Consider the following 14,938-nt stretch of genomic DNA (forward strand, 5'->3'; position numbering starts at 1 on the left):
GAGAATCACTGGCCCAGCTGGAGAACGACCTGTGTGTCCTTTGTGTTTACTCCGGCCAGACACTGTGGCCTGACGGCAATGCGCAGAGCTGGCTCATTTGCCCAGGTGGCAACGACTAGGCGAATGACAGCCCACTTAAAGGGTTCACTTTTCCACCCAAGATGCGTCTCCATCGTCTTGCCGCAGGGAGAGGGTAAGGGTGATGCCCAAAGGCCTGGGTTACTGTCCGGTTCCTGTGGGTGCCAGCATCCCGGAAGCACGCGCGAGTTGTACATCGCGGTCGGGGGCGCTGACAACCGCACAGTTGGGGAAGAACAATGAGCTACCGGGGAGGAGGCGGAGGGTAAGCAAATTCGGGAAGTCGAGGCCCCACGCGGGAATACAGAGCAGAACGGAGCTTTTGGACACACCACGCCTGCGCCACCCGAGCAGGGCGCACGCTCCATCCTGGCGCCACAGTCGAGCTCAGAAGCAGCGGCTAGCCTACAAGGTTGGTGGGGCGTGGGGAAGCGCAAGCTGGAGGGACAGCAGAAATGCGCGAGCGCAGAGAGCGTGCGCACGCGCAGAGCTCCCGCTGGCCGGCGCCGGGAGTGCGGGACAGGCTACGGAAGCCTCAGAGAAGAGCCGCTCCTCGGTGAGTGCGCCCCACCCCTTTCTCCCGGAGTGCACTGCGCGCGCCCGGTGGGCGGGGGGGGAAGGGGAGGGGAGGGGAGGGGAGGCGGTGGTAGCCATGTTGTTGTGAGTTTCTGTGTCTCACCCTCGGTACCTCGGTGGTTCAGAGGAGGAGGGGCAGGAGAAGGAGGAGGTGGGGTGGGGGGGAGGGAGGTAGGTGGAGATTTTTTTTGCCGCCACCGGAGGCGGAGGAGGGGAGGACGGCCTAGAGCGACGCCGCCGTGTGCCCAACGGTCGGGGTCCCCGGCTGAGGCAGCGCGGCCGCAGCAGCCCTGTAAGTCAGTCGGCGCTTGCTCCCTCTCCCCGAGCTCTGGCGCCGCAGGGGCTGGCTCCTGGAGCTGTGTGTAGCGGCCTCAGAGGGAGCAGCCCGCCGGCGGGAGGGCGGACGGGGCCTGCGGGGTGTTTGGGACCGCTGCGGCCTGGGCCGGCTCGCACAATGCAGGGGGAGGGGTGCCGGAAGAGGGGTGTGCTCTCGGCGCGGGGGGCTCTCGGCTTTCCCGCTTCCTTCCCTCCCCCACGCCTCAGCGTTGCGGCGCTGGGGGGGCCCTCCCAGCTCTTTTGGTTTCTGAGCGCTTGGGGTTAGAGACCCAGCTGTCTGTCCACCCAGCCCTGGGGTGCGGAAAGGGGGGAGAGGCTGGTGGATTTAGAGAAGTGTGCGAGTTGGAAGTGGGCGAAGAGGAAGGAGTGGGCTTATGGAAACAAGTGTGGGAATTCTCCAGGGCCCCAGTGTATGCAGGGAGAGCTTGCGGTAGACAGGTGTGGGTATGAAACAGCGACGGGAGTTCGACTTGTTAGGTGCCATTTGTAAGGAATGCTACGTTTTTGCGATGGAAACCGATTTCAAAACTCGGAAAGATACGTAAATAAAAAGCAAAGAAAAGAGGCTTCGAACATTTTAGCAATCGTTTCCTATCTAAATTGGGTCAATTTTGGGAAAATCAAATGTTGAAAGTTCTATGCCCAAACACTAGTGTAAAAGTGCTACTTTTGAGAACTTGGCTAAGGAAAACCCACTTTTCTTAGCTTTTCTTTCTAACACATATTTAAACATTTTGGGAGGTAGTATTGCGGACGTATTGAGTGTATAGTAAGACAGTCATGCCAGTTGAAACCGGGACTTCAACTTCGTGAGGTTTTAACTTAAGGAAACTGGTGGTACGTATTTTCGGTAAAGATTTTTAGAGAAAGCTTTAGTAGAAAAATGCTTCTGCGCTTTTTTAAGAGAAATGTAATGCCTGTAAAGGTATATCAAGGAAACAGTTTTAACAAAGGGAGTTACCTAAGTATTTTAAAAGCTTGTTTACTGCCTACATTCGTGTTTAATAGGTGACTCCTCACCATGTGACTTGGAATACTGGAGGAGGATTTAAGGAATTCTGGCTAGGAATCCTGTTAAAAACACAAAGACAAATATTTCAAATTGGCTAGATTTTTGTACTTAGTCTTCTAATGTCCTGCTTTTTAGAAATTATTTGCTTCATCCAGTCATAAGAAATAGTTGTTGGCATTTCCCGTATTGCAAGAATGTCTTTAAAAGTCCAATTTTCGGTGAAATTAATTTATTTAAAATTGTCTTTTGGTGTCCTCGAGGATGACCAAAAAGTGTAAAAAAAGTTTACACTAATTTAAAATAAAGTTTAATTTCACGACTTTGGTTCTTAAAGCTCTTAAGTTCGGTTTTCTTATTAGCATAAGTCTAGCTGTTTTATCATCGAGTAAATTTGCTTTTAAACTTAAGCATATTCAAAAAATTTAAGTTTTAATACATGGCTTAATTTTCTGAGTCCAGTGTTCTCTTAGATGTCCAATATTTAGTAAGATTTCAACTTTTAAAGTCTATAAACTACTGCCGTATTTAAATTGGTATTACAAGATAGTCACTTTAATAGGCCATTTTTTTCTTAGGCATTACAAGTGTATAAGCCAAATAATGCAGTCTTAACACACGTACTAATTTTAGGGTTTTGTTTCTCTTAAACCTTCCATACTTGCTTATAAATCTTTCTATTGTTGAAGGATAATTTGTCTTCCTTTGTAGGTAGGTACTTACCCTAGTGAGCAGAGGCAGTTATTATCAAGAGATTTGGGCCAGGTTTGACATCCAAAACCAGTCTTTTCGGTGACCAGCTTGCGGCACTGACAAAATCTGCATAATTTTAAGTGAAGGTTGGTTCCTGTCTCCTGGGCTCAGTTTCTACATATTACCTAATTCAGTGACCTTTGAACTTGTTGGATTTCTGAGATATGAAACTATTCTATTTTTTCATGTGCTTAAGACTTAACAGGTATTGTAATACCTGAACTTTTGTATCTCATATGGCTTTGCCTGTCTTGTATTTCACAGTTTGAGGCCCTTTTACTGACAGGTGTGAGAAAGATGAAAATTGTACTTTTAAATGGGTAAATTAGTTTGTGACCTATTAGGTTTCTTGCTGTTTTAAGAGGGCATAAAAATAGTCTAATTTGCTCCTTTTGTCCCACGTTCTCCCTCTCCCCTTTGATGAATTTGTAAGAAAGAGCTGATCAAATACAGCTCTGTGTCTTTCCTCTTTTTTCTCTTTGGGAGTCTGCCCCCTGCAGAAAGCACTTTGTTCTGCTTCTTTATGAGGCCACCAGGGATAGACTCTGCCCCTTTCTAGAGGAGGACCCTGGTTATCCATTGCTACCTGTGCCTGGGTTAGGGTAATTATGGGATGTGGTGGTAGGAAGACCAGTGGGTCTACGTCTAAATTAGGCTTTCCAGTTTAGCTTTATCAGTAATAAAGGAGAAATTTGGATTGCCATCAGTCTAATTTCTGTATCTTTCACTTATGAATTCTGATGTGGAAAAAGTTTTTCTCGAATCCTGTCATTTAGAAGCTAGTATTCTAATAAATATTTTTATATTTAGCCATTGAGGTTGATGGCATTTTAGTATTTTGTGCAGAGAGTGAGTTTACAGAGAAACAGTATTTTCAAGCTTTTCCAGTGAAACACTGTAGAATTATGAATTCTTTTTCTTCTCAGAATTTTGGGTGGCAGTGTGTTTAGAGACATATGGTTAGTGTATTGTTTCCCTTAGTGACTTTTTCTTCCAATAACCCAAAAGATCCAACTTCTTTCTAAATGAAAAAGTAAGATGTGCTTAATTAACTACATGTGTCACCTTCCAGCATCTCTTCAATTCTTAATGAAATGCAGAAATGTTTGTCTTTTGTGCCCCTCCCACTGCCTTTTTATGAAAAGTTTATCTGACCCTTTCCTGGCTCCTTTTTATATTTTTCTAAAGTGCTCTAAGGAATAAAAAGGATTGATTATTCAACCATGTTGTTGGCAAGAGGATAGTTCCTTTAGTGTATTCCACCTCTGCAAATTTAGCTACTGTAATCCCATCCATTTTCAGTTTACATGTCACAGATTTTCACTTAATTTACTTTTACCATTCTCGTGTGGAGAGATAAAAGATTTTAGAGTAGAGTGCTGGAAAACATCCAAGTGCTTACATTCTTATGTGCATATTACCAGGATTTCATAGTAGCTGCCTAGTGTGAAAAAAGGGAAAGAAGTGTGAAAGGAGAAGAGATAATGTCAGAATACTTTGTGAATTGGACAGAAAAAAAAAGTTACCACCTACCTAGAGCAAAATACATATTTTGACCACAAAAACCTCCAAAAATCTGCTTCCTGGAAGGGATTTGGTGAAATGACTATAAAATGACACAATAAAACCACCTATGCAACACCTTTTTAGGAGAATAAAACCTGTGATTGACGGCCAAAGTACGTAAAAGGTGTGGGAGGTTACTTTCTTTTTTTAGATCTTGAAAAGCCCACCAATAAGTAAGGAACTTCTTAAGGACAGATCTTTGAGATTCCTATTGTAGTATACATCTTATAACCAAGAGTAGCAAGTTTTAGATCTCAAAGTTGTGATCTCTAATTTTAAACACTGTTTCTGAAAGACTTGTTAGGGATCAGTGGGAGATAGTCTTAAACTATGTAAGATGCAACTGGTTTTATTCATTCAGAAATTAAAGCAAATGAGTGGTAGGCTGGCTGACTCTTAAGTATAGGTCTTTGCTAGGCAGTCAAATGAGGTAAACTGTAGGTAGAGAAAAATACAGACTGTATTGTATGATTTTGTTAAATACCTAGAAAGAATTATGTGCAGATAGGAGCTACTTGCGACTTGTATATTTGGTGACCAGGTCATTTATTTTAGCATCTATATAGAATTTTATCAGTACTTTTAGCATGATTAAACGCTAAATGCAAAACATTGCTTCCTATAGTAAAACCGGAATGTTTAAAACCAACTTGATGTAAACAGAATTAAGATTTGTTGAAGTTCTGAGAGGATGGTAGCTCCAGGTTTTGCATACAGGTGTTTTCTTGGACAACCTTGTGGTTGATGTATAATTGCTTTATGTCCAAAGGAAAAAAAGTCTTAGATGCCGTCATTAAATCTCTAAAGTGGCTCCTACACTAGCAAAAATAGGAGTACCATAGGATCTTGTCAAAGGTAAATTGCTAATTTTTATTAAAAGTCTGGTTGAGAAGATACTCATGGAGTATTATTTGAGGAATATTCAGTCTGTTTGTAACTGTAGATATTCTAAGTGTATCCTTTTATCAAACTAGACTACTAGAAACTTAACATTTTTTGAGGTGTGCAGGCCTGTGGTGTGCCCTACTATGCTTAGGTGTTGGGTGGTATCTAATTGTGCCTAAGGAGTTTATAGTAAAGTGGAGATGAAGATAATTAAGTTTGTGGTTGCAGTGCACTAAGCACCATTGAGGTGGTATTTACAAAAGAGCTGTGGATTCTCATAGGTAGACACTGCAGTGGCCAGGAAGAGCTTTCCCCAGGAGGTTGAATCTAAAAAGACTTAGAGAAGTTAATTTAGTCAAAAGATGGGTGAAATGGTATTCAGCCAGAGGGTATATGTAATGTTCCTGATAGAGGAGAATGGCAGAGCTTAAAGTATGGAGGTAAGAGAATTGAAAAGATAAGACTGGAGAGATAGGTAGGGGCCCACCAGATTTAAGGTCCTTATCTAATTTGGACAACCTGAAAGATTTTGTAAATCCAAGATGGTAATTTGAGAAAATTTAGACCATATTGTCCCGGAACCCTTACACAATTACTGGGGAATTGTTTTGTATTATGAGTTAGGTACATGACTTCCCTTGAGGGACTATTAAAAATGAAGTTATGAGACCTTGCATCTCTTAAGAGAATGTAGTTGAAAATATTTTCTGTTACAATTTTGTATCCTCTATAATACCCTGTATGGTAAATTCCTTTTGAAGCTTAGTGCTAGAAATAAGGTTGTCTCCGAGGAATTGGTATTTCTTTTTATGGATAATGAGAACTGTATGTAATTTGCTGTGTTTTTCCTGCCTTTTATCTTTGTATCTTCAGAAGTTATTAAAGGTTTACTTACAATTTTTGTTACTCAGTATTTTGTTATTCAGTATTACAAAATAACATTTTCCAAAGATTAGTTTTTGTCTTACTATGTATATCTTTAATGAGATACTTAGTCTGCCTTCTTCCAGAGTTTTTTATTTAAATGAATACAAGTAAATTTCATTTAAATTGTACTCAGTATTTCTACTACAGACCCTTTTTTTGGTATAAAACTTAATATGTCTTGAAACAAACATAGATATGGTTTCTCTTCATATATTGCAGTGTAGGTGTTTGGGGTTTTTTGTTTTCTAAGCAACAACTTAAATTTTTGTTTTTAAACTTCAGTATCTTTAGGAAATTTGGTCCTCAAAGTTATTGGGAAACAAATGATCTCTAATTCAGGGCTTGTCCTTGAATATTGGAAGAACTTTAAAAGTCACAATCATACTCATCACCTAAAAGATCCTTCTTAATTCAGATATTTGTACAGCTCCTGTTTTTTTACACTTCATAATAAACTAAACATTTCTTTAAACTTTTAACTGTTACAAGTTACTGTTTTTCCTAGACAAAGATTAAGACAGTTGAAATAATGTTATATAATTTACTTACTCATTTTTCTTTTTTTTGGTAATGACTAGAAATACTGCTTCTCAAGATACTTCCTTTTCTGTTAACATATTTACAGAAGAGTATTATGATAATACTGAACTAAAGTTAAGCAGTTTTAACTGTAAGACTTCTCTGAGCCTTTACTATGCTAACAACAAAGAGTGAATTACAGAGTGATGGTGTGTGCTCAGCTTGCAAAAGAACAAGTGGGTGTTGGAGAGCAACGTAACTTACGATGTGTTGGACAAGGAGCCTCTTATTTCAGAGAACACTGAGTTTGTGATTAAGGAACACATTTTGAAAAATTCTAAAAAAAAAATCCCTTTAAAATGGCATTAAAGGCTGCTGCTTAAAATGGTTTTTATTTTTTTCCCAGTTGTCTCAGACCATGCATTCAAATGACTTCCTTTAGTTTTCAGTTACAAGTTAATTAAAGTGTCGTAAATTATTTCTCCTTCCTGCTATATTGATTCACACTGATAATGTGTGACAGTTGAAAATCAAAAGATCAACCATTTAAGCCAGGTCTTCAGTTGCTGGGCATTCAACCTAGTACTAATATGAACTGAAAATAAAGTAAGACCGCTTGTACTGTATTGTGTGATAAAACCTTTGAACTGTAGTGCACATAAACTGTTAATATGGACTTTTAAAAAACTTTGTTTAAAAGTAACTTAAAGGACACTTACAGAGAAGTACAAAGATAAAGCCAGTAGTACCTCATCCTCTTCCAAAAGTTAGGGCTTTTTTTCATCCTCTGTGCATACATATAGTCTGTATTTTCCTTCCCTTTTTTTTAAACAAAAATGATATATGATACACTTTAGGCAACTTGGTACTTTTATTTAATGCTCACAGGCATGTTACCATTTTCTACTACAACTTTAATTTTAATAACTTGTAATATTTAGTGCATGGGTTATTATTTTGCCAAACCATTTTTCTGTTGTTCAGTTTCTATATTTGAACAGCTTCAAGCAGTGCTGTAGTAAATATTGTTAAACAATTCATTCTTTCATGTTGGTTTATTTATGTAAGGTAAACTTCCAGAAGAGAAGTGGTCAAAATATTTTACATCAATTTTTAAACAAAAAAATTATTTTCACTCATTAAAGCGAGAGTCATTAAAATTCTAGAAAACACTTACATTTCAGTTTTACATATTATCTCATTTAGTCTTCACAATAACCCTATAAGTTGAAGTGTTGTTTTCATTTGCAGATGGGGAAACAGAATTAGAGAGTTGTGATAAGTTCATTCAGCTAGAGGCAAACATGGAACATATATTCTAGGTTTTTTGATTCTGGGTTCTGTTTCTGTTACACCATGATGAATGGTACAAATTATTTAGTTGGAAAACCGCTAGGGTGTTGTGGATATACTCCTTAGCCGTAGGTGGTATGGTGTTGTATAAGGATCCCAGTCCTCTCTGCACAGAGCATCATCACCTGGAGAGCTTAAAAAATAAATAAAATTCTGTTCCTGTCTTTCTGCCCAGACTGCTTCAAGTAAGCATTGGATAGTTGGGATCTGAATACAGTGTGTTTAAAGCTACCTAGATTCAGATGCACTGTGATGGTTTGAGAACCAGTGACCTTAACATTGGGGTGCTCATTTCCCTGAGGGATACATGAAGAGTTTCCAAAAGTTACCACAATTAGTTTTCTGGAAATCAGTTAACAGGCCCTCTTCATATGTACTAAGAAAGGTGTAGTTCTGATCCATTTCAAATCTTAATATGTGTTTTACTGGTGGTTAAATGTTCAGGGTGTAGCTTCCTTTAGTGATTTAATTTTGTTTATTCATTTCTGTTAGGAATGAAACATAGCAGAGAACTGGAGTATGTGGGCTTCCATTAGTATTTTTTGAAGTCAGAGCAATGATAGTCTTGGATGGTAGGGCTACTGGCAGATTTTTTTTAACCATTTCATCTCTTCCCTAAGCTTTTATCAAAGAATAATCACAAGCAAAAAGTAATACTATAAGCTACTTTGAAAACTAGCAATATGTAAATCATGTTTATCACAGCATACTGTTAAATATATTGAGTTAAATGTATGACTTGACATTCTGTCATTGTTACATGTACATAAATTAAATTGTTACATTGTTACATAAATTACGGAAATTTTCAAACACGGGTAGTAGAGATCACCTTCATATCTATCATCCATATTCAGTTTTGTGTTTCTTGTTTATACCCACATTTTATGTTTTCATTTATTTATTTATTTATTTTTATTTTGGTATCATTAATCTACAATTACAGAAAGAACATTATGTTTACTAGGTTCCCGCCTTCACCAAGTCCCCCCAACATACCCCTTCACAGTCACTGTCCATCTGCGTTAGTAAGATGCTGTAAAATCACTACTTGTCTTCTCTGTGTTGCGCAGCCCGCCCCGTGCCCCCCACGCACTATACATGCTAATCGTAATGCCCTCTTTCTTTTTCCCCCCCTTATCCCTCCCCACATTTTATGTTTTAAAAGTGTATATCAAAGCAAATCCCAGACAATATGTCAGCTTAAGCATAAATTCCCTTACAAATGAGGACTTACTAAAAAGTACAATCCTCTTGCTATTATCACAACTAAAAATTCCTTAAAATCATCTAATTCTCATTCTGTTTAGATTCCCTGATATTCTCTAAAAAAGATCTTTTATAGTTGGATTGTTAGAATCAGAATTCAAACAAGGTTTACACAATATATTTGACATTTAAGCTTCTTAGTCTGTATAACATCCTTCTCTTCTCCCTTTCTAAAATTTCATGTCACAGATATGCTAGTGAAACCAGGTGATTTTTCCTTTTTTCCATGTTCTGGATTGGGCATTTACCTTCTTGTGCCTTTTATTGATGTTGTTCTTCTATTTGTCTCCTATTTCTAATAAGTCAGTATTTAGATCCAGCAGGTTTATTAGATAGGTTGAAGTTTAGTGTCACTTTTTTTGAGGCAGTAATTATTCACAGGTAGTGATGCTGTTTCATATTACATTATGTATGAGGCATATAATATCTGGTTCCATTTCAGGGTGATGGCATATTAAATCACTTAAAATAATGTTAATTTAGAAATACTGCTTTGGGGTAGGCTCATTTCATAATATACCTGACATTTCAATGTATCTTTGACTCCTAAGAACCACTTTGTGTTATTGTAACAGTTTTCTAAAACATCACGTCACCTTCATTTCTATCTGAAGTCATTTGACCTCCTCTCAGGTGATATCTAAAAACATCAAAAACTAGCATCAATTGAGGTTTTTTTAGTGAGTAGATTTTCTCTACATTTTAAACAGTATTTTGTTTTTCAAAGTAAAGTGATTTTCACAAGCTCTATTTTATTGCTTTAAATGGAATGCCTTATAATAAGAGAGACTGTAAGGACTTCAATGTATATGTGTGGATTCTTTGAGAGAATTTTAAGGAAAAAAAAAATCTTGCCTTCTATTTGCATATATATATATATAAATATGTACTTATCCTATTTTGCCTCTTTGAGAATATAATCTCAAAGAGTTAAAACATTCTTGCACAAAAATATTACGTAAGTTCTTATTGAATGTCTAAATGCCATTATAATCTAATTTCTAACTTAATTAGAAGATTCGACCTGGGGTCTTTGAAGATTTCTGGTTTCTGGGAGTCTATATTGATAACACTTTTTTTGGGGTTCAAATTCATCCAAAATGTAAAACTTGACTTTTACTTAATCTAGTTGAGTCAGTAATACTATTCTTTATGCCAATTGAACAAGCATATATAATTCCCTCATGAAGTACATGGACAATCAAGTAGCAAATATCAAAAACTGTTGATGTGGATCTTGGCTCAAACACTAGCTAAGTGACTTTTCCAGCATCGCTAGAGGAATGTGTGATTCAATTCATGCCCCAGAAAAACAACAAATTACTAGGTGTTGATGGTGATTAGTAGAAACTTACAATGTTAATTCTTTGACAGATAATGGTCTACTACAAATGCTTAAACCTGAATTTAGATTTGTTTACTTTTGTCATATGGATAAGAAAAGACATTGCTAAACAAATTAATTTTGCTGGCAAATTTGCAAAAGTGATTTAATATGCTGAAAAGATGAAAGAGATGAAGGTATTCTTAAAGTCATTAACCTGTTTGTTTGCAGCAGACACCACTAATGTTCAATAATTATGTTCATTAAAAACAGTCCAAGGAGGATGACTACCAAGACTTATTTCATAAGCAGCTTAAGTTACTCTTTGTGTTTATTGACATTTATTTATGTGAATTAAGCTTCTCTATAATTTTGTTGTTTTTGTAATTGATACACAAGGTAGCAAAAGCCTCTAGGTATTAAAGGATCTACTTGGTGAAGTAGTATTAATGGGAAGTTACATTAAGTCATTTTATTTTTTGTTGGTAAATGTCCAGTACAAAAAAGCTGAGGGAAGGTCTTGTTCACTGTCTATTATAATGTGCATTGTGCATTAATATATATAAAAGTATTAAAAAATTGTCACTATCTAGGTATTGATTCCATGATCTAAATTTACATTTCATAAAATGTAATTTTTTTCATTCAATGTATGTTGAACATTTAGATGGCTAAGGCAGTTTCTAGCCCCCTTGATGCCAGAGTTTAATTTGTGATGACCTTGAAAAAGAACTAATTATAATACTATGAAAATGTGATTAGTGTCATATGGTAGTAGAAAATGCTTTAATACCATTTATTGTAGCACTAATTGGCTTTTCCCCCTTACGTTTTATGGTAGACATATGGTGAGGAATTGGATCAGATGTTGTCTGAGAAGAATTAGTACTTTTAATGATATAAGGGTACTTTTTAATGTATATTCTTGATTCTTTACACAAACTATTTATAGTTTTGGATCATACATTAATAAATATGAACATTCACAGAATTTAAGTTGTTATTTGAGGTACTTTTATTTTTCTTACATAACTAGTAATGCTGCCTACAGGAAAAATAACTAATATTGTTAGATTTTAGAATTTAATGAGACAACTGTTCTTTTGTTAGGAATCAACCATAACCTCAAAAACTAAATTTTTTATTCAGATGTACGTCAAGGTTACACAGGGTTTTGGCCATAGTAAAGTTATTATGTACCTTATATAGTAGCAAATTCCAATTGTTTATTAAAGAAAATGATACTGGGAAATCTCAGGTTTAATAACAGACAAAAAATTAGACTTTACACCTCAGTACTGTGTACCATAACTCCTAGATACATTTTTTTAAGTAAACATACTCAATTCAGTATTATATAACTGTATGCCAGATATATATTCTGTTGCTTGTTAGAAGAAAAGGTTGTTCTGTTTCCCCCTAAAATCTAACCATTTAGGGTAAAGTTGTTAAATTCGTGTGCAAATTCTTTTCTCTTGCCATCAGACAATTCCAGCATTTCTAGCTGCATAGGACATAGCAAATTGGCATTTTGCAAAACTTTGGAGTCCCACTTGCTGGAATATATGTGACACAAACCCAACCTTCACCTTTATTATTGTTAATATGGAGGTTATTGGCAGGAGAGTTGAATCAGCGTTTATTGTCTTTCTATTACATTGTTTTGCCCACTTCTTTATTCTCTTCCTCAGTGCCTAAAATTTTCCCAGAAAAAGACCCCTGCAGGGAAACAAAATAAAAAATGAATAAATGGGACTAAATCAAACTAAAAAGCTTCTGTACAGCAAATGACACCATTAGAACAAAAAGGCATCCTACAGTATGGGAGAATACATTCGTAAATGACATACCCAAGAAGGGGTTAACATCCAAAATATATAAAGAGCTCACATGCCTTAATACCCAAAAAGCAAATAACCCGATTAAAAAATGGGTGGAGGATTTGAACAGACACTTCTCCAAAGAAGAAATTCAGATGGCCAACAGGCACATGAAAAGATGCTCCACATTGCTAATTATCAGGGAAATGCAAATCAAAACCACAATGAGATGGCTGTGTGGCCACCACTGATTGGCCTCACACCAGTTAGGATGGCCAACATCCAAAGGCAAGGAACAATAAATGCTTGCGCAGTTGCAGAAAAAGGGGAACCCTCCTGGAAATGTAAATTAGTTCAACCATTGTGGAAAGTGGTATGAAGGTTCCTCAGAAAACTAAAAATAGAAATACCATTTGACCCAGGAATTCCACTCCTAGAAATTTACCCAAAGAAAACAAGATCCCAGATTCAAAAAGACATATGCACCCCTATGTTTATTGCAACACTATTTACAATAGCCAAGATATGGAAGCAGCCTAAGTGTCCATCAGTAGACGAATGGACAAAGAAGAGGTGGTACATATACACAATGCAAGATTATTCATTCATAAAAAGAAAACAAATCCTGCCATTTGCAACAACATGGATGGAGCTATAGGGTATTATGCTCAGTGAAATAAGCCAGGCAGAGAAAGACAAGTACCAAATTATTTCACTCACTGGTGGAGTATAACAACGAAGCAAAACTGAAGGAGCAAAATAGCAGCAGACTCAACAGACTCCCAAGAAGGGACTGGCGGTTACCAAAGGGAAGGGGTTCATGAGGGTGGATGGGGAGAGAGGGAGAAGGGGATTAAGGGACATTATAACTAGCACACATAATATAGGTAGGTCACAGGGAAGGCAGTATAGCACGGAGAAGACAGTGATTGTAGCATCTTACTATGCTGGTGGATAGTGACTGCAATGGGGTGTGGGGGGAATTGATAATATGGGTGAATGTTGAGACCACAATGTTGATTATGTGAAACCTTCATAAGATTGTGTATCAATGATACCTTAATAAAAAAGACTCCTGCACTGGGGCAAGAGTCACCCCAAAAGTAAGAAAGGATCCATAGAGCTAAGAGACCTCTTACATTTATCCAGAGGTTCTTTAATTTATGACCTCATGTATTTGGACCCTAGATGAAAACCTGGAAATAAGCCAAAAAGAGCTTTAGTAAGGCTCAGGTGTTTACTCTTGAGAAAATTTCTTACAAGTGTACTTTGTTCCCTTTTATATTATTAATAAAAATTTCCCTCCTCTCATTCATAGGTTATACAGATTTATTGTAGAAAGATAAAATACAGATAAATAGATGAAATAATTGGTGTACTCCGATCACTTAAGGAGTGTATGGATTTTGGTTTATTCCCTTTCAGTTTTTCTTAATGTTACTGTGTAAACATTTCCTGAATTAGAAACTCAAAATATTTAATAGCCACGTGATACTCTGTTTTATATAAATATTGTATCACTTATTGTGGGGCAATTGTGCAGTTCATAATTTCAGGATCTGCAAACAATACTACAACAAACATTTTTTGTACATAAAGTCTTTTTATATTTAAGTTGTACTCATAGGATTGATTGCCAGAGTTGGGGAAACTGGCTCAAGAGATATGAACCTATATATATGATGCCAAATTGCTTTCCTAAGAAAGCATAACTTTTACGTGTTTTTGTGTGTGTTAGAGGTAGTTTTCCTTCTTAGAGCTTGTTTACTCTTACAAGGCTACCATACTTGAATATCTGAGGCTATAGATTACTGCAAATTAAAAGCAACCTAATTAGAAAGGGTCAGAAGTGGCACCGTTATGTTCAAGTCAGAAGTTCAGTCCTCACAACAAGGTAGGAGGCTGAAATGCTAACAAAGCAGATGCAGGAGCCACAGACATTGAGCACCACACCCCAAAAGCTTCAGAAAGTATGAATTCTTTCTAGAGTAGTTTGTAATGATCTCTTAGTAATGACTAGTATTTCTTGAGCACTTTTTATTAATAGCTTACAAAACACTTGAGTACATTCTTTCATTTGGTCTTCTCAACAGATAAGTATATTGTTTAGGGATTAGACAACTTGGAAACTCAAAATGCAAACTCATAGTCTGAAGCTAAATCACATAGTATTTATGCTCTACTGCTTTGATTTACATATAATGCTTGTCTATTATGCTTTAAGACAATAATAACCAATATTAGAGCCATTTCCATTTTAAATAATAAGAATTTTATGTTTGGGGCCCTAATGGAACAGTTATGTTAATAAGGATGATATTTTTTCAGAGGGTACATATAAATGTTATGTGGAAGAATTTTTTTTTTAATTACTAATTGGTATGATAGTTGTATGTCGAGCCCAGACTTCAGGGCTTAGTATCATTTATTGTATGTTTATAAGTTGAATTACAAAGTCAAAATTATGTGGGTGTATCGGCAAGCTGATAGAATTTAAATTTGAAGCATTCTTAAGAAAGCTGT

General features: G+C 36.9%; 1 protein-coding gene across 5 annotated transcripts in view; it reads left to right on the forward strand.

Moving 5' to 3' along the window:
• The first annotated feature begins 615 nt into the window (after positions 1 to 615).
• PUM2 (pumilio RNA binding family member 2) overlaps positions 616 to 14,938 on the forward strand; it is a 101,516-nt gene continuing 87,193 nt past the window's right edge. For 4 of the 5 annotated variants that reach the window (XM_036881931.2, XM_036881934.2, XM_036881936.2 and 1 more), the window contains exon 1: positions 797 to 946. The gene's annotated coding sequence lies outside the window, so the exon portion shown is untranslated. Of the gene's footprint in view, positions 635 to 796; positions 947 to 14,938 lie in introns of those variants that run through there. The other variant, XM_057497429.1, reaches the window with a different exon arrangement.

The sequence above is a fragment of the Manis pentadactyla genome, chromosome 2, assembly GCF_030020395.1.
Source record: "Manis pentadactyla isolate mManPen7 chromosome 2, mManPen7.hap1, whole genome shotgun sequence".
Classification (NCBI taxonomy): domain Eukaryota; kingdom Metazoa; phylum Chordata; class Mammalia; order Pholidota; family Manidae; genus Manis; species Manis pentadactyla.